General features: G+C 39.8%; 1 non-coding gene across 1 annotated transcript; it reads left to right on the forward strand.

The window, feature by feature from the left end:
• The first annotated feature begins 1,288 nt into the window (after window positions 1-1,288).
• On the forward strand, window positions 1,289-2,292 carry LOC101300264. The gene is made up of 2 exons (XR_184942.1): window positions 1,289-1,632; window positions 1,801-2,292. It is a non-coding gene; the product is annotated as an uncharacterized LOC101300264 (transcript).
• The last annotated feature ends 249 nt before the right edge of the window (window positions 2,293-2,541 follow it).

Genomic DNA, 2,541 nt, shown 5'->3' on the forward strand with positions numbered 1-2,541 from the left:
AAGCTATGAAACGAAGACGAGAGCTCAATATGAATGGCTCAGTGCCTCAGTGTCTGTAATTTGCTTCTAGTCCCTCTTCTTCTCTATATTTTCACCTTTCTCTTTTGGTAATGTTTTGCAATGAATTGGAATATTAATATCATTCATTAGAGATTTAGACTGGAAATGGAATTCTGAAACCCAAAAAAGAAATTACAGCAACATTATCTTTGTGATTGCCTTTGATTTGTACATTATATCTGGTGTGGGTACTATATCTACTGTGGTTAACGTAGGACATATCATTTTGATTAGGTCACCCTGATTTGGCCAAAAAAAAAAATGCAAAGAATTGTTTTGGGTGTTCACATAGAATTTTCAGACTTCATTCCCCCATCTCCTGTATAGGGATTGAGAACATATATATTTAATTTTTCTATTATAGAATCATTGTGAAAAGTATTATATTAAGAAGTGATTCTAGTTTTTCATTATTATTTTTATTGAGAGCAAGATAGCGAGATAGCAAAACAACTCGGTTATATTAACAAATTAATAATATAATCATTCAATCAGTATTCAGACCAAAAAACACGAAAATATCTCAACAAAGCCAAACTAATATCATGTTGCAGACGCACAAATCAGAAGACCCCTCAAACCTGCTAATCATAGGAGTTGGGACTCAAACTCATAACTTTGGACATGAAAGTTCCATACTAAGCAATAAATATAGGTTCGGTCTCAACAATTCGGATTTTAGGCACTAACTGATAACTAAACCTGAAGTTTCGTTTCCTATTCTCCCATTTCTTAAAACCGAAACCGATAATTTGTCTCTTTCCTATTTCTCAAACCCGCATCGAAACCGAGTCTTTTTTTCATGTTTGTCCACATCTTAGTACATATTACATATGAATTCTTCATTCTTTCTTCTTCTACTTCTCAAGGCACTGAAGTCAAATTATAGCAAGTCTCGAAATGAATGAGAAGAAAAAGGAAAGTATCGGCGCTGGCACAACACGTGTAACCCGTCCCTGTTACTAGTGGAGCTTGCCGACACCGGAAAACGACTCGTCGTAATGAAATAGGCCGAAAAGGGTCCCGTTGTAGGCCCGTTTTAATTACATGACGAGTGTGGATAAGGATGGCCTACCTCGAAAGCCTTGCCTTCCAGATTTCCACTGCCACGTTCCAATTTTCAATTTCCCTCCCTTCATTATAACTCGAGTTGACCATTGACAATTGAGCACACGGCTTACGCGCATAGAGTAGCTTATTAATGTGCACTAATCACATTTCCAAACTTGATTAAAACAGAAATATATTTGGTCATTTTAGCTCGGCTCTACAACCAAACTAATTTTGTAGCTAAGCATGGTCACACTTTGATGTGACAATTGGCATTTATCTATCTGATTAGTGTTCGACATAATAACAAGTGGCGAGATCCTACAATTGTGTTTAGGAGTAAGGCAAAAGATGGAATACGCCTCAGTCCCCATACGCCAAAGTTGATCCAGTCAGGTGGCTTCACCACGTTTACACATTCTGAAAGAAAAAGGCAAGACAGTAAATATGCACACAACGATCGTCGTCGGCTGTAAAAAGAAGTTTCTGTCGAGGATATATCGCAAATCTCACAGGCTTACTGTAAGTCCTCTTCTCTAAAAGAAAACTTGTTGTTCTTTCCATCAGCAAAAGTTTACCAGAGGATTTGAGTTTGATGAGATATCCCATCACCAAAGCAATATATAGTGAGATTCAGGATTATTGGTTGAAGTTTGGGATTTAAGATTATCTGTTTCTTCAATGATTTAGGTGGATATATAGATCATTGATGGGAGTGGTATCATTGCTGAGACTGATTCACTGATTACTAGCTATTGCTCTGATCGGAGCTAGACTTCACCGTTCCTTTTGGTATGCCCCTTCAAAAGTTGTACCTGCTGGCCCGCTATGTCGCCGTACCTCATCCAACCTTGACAGAGGTACTCAACAAGGAGCGCCGCCGCACATAGACGCCTTCTAACCTTTTTGCCATGCTCCTCCTCTTATTTCCTCCAGAATTCCTCCTCGGAGGGGAGCTATTCTCTTTAGTTGGCGGCGATGGCTTTTAGAGCTCTTCGCCGAGCTTGACGATTTTTCCCGGATTGGTGAGGAGGATTTGAGGATTTTGACCGAGCATCCTGGACCGGGGAGGTGGAGGCTGTGGTGCCGTTGGGATGGGTGGGCTTGTGCCGCAGCTTGCGGCGGTCGGTTCAGGGGAGGGTTAGAGTTGCATTGGTGAGAGAGTGAGACAACACAGAAAAAAGAGAGAGAATGGGGTTTTGGGGTTAGTTTTTTCTTTTACTGTTAGTTAATAACTTTACTCATATCTTTCATATTCAAATTTTGTGGGCGACATAGTGTCATGTGGCAGGACTCATTTTGGCGTACACTACGTTAACGTAGTCCAGCGCTTTCCTAGGAGTAATACTATATACAACAAGAAGCTAATTTAAAATGGGATAAACCTCATACAAGAAGAAATTGACCATGTCACATGAGAAAGGCATGCTT

The sequence above is a fragment of the Fragaria vesca genome, linkage group LG6, assembly GCF_000184155.1.
Source record: "Fragaria vesca subsp. vesca linkage group LG6, FraVesHawaii_1.0, whole genome shotgun sequence".
Taxonomy (NCBI): Eukaryota; Viridiplantae; Streptophyta; class Magnoliopsida; order Rosales; family Rosaceae; genus Fragaria; species Fragaria vesca.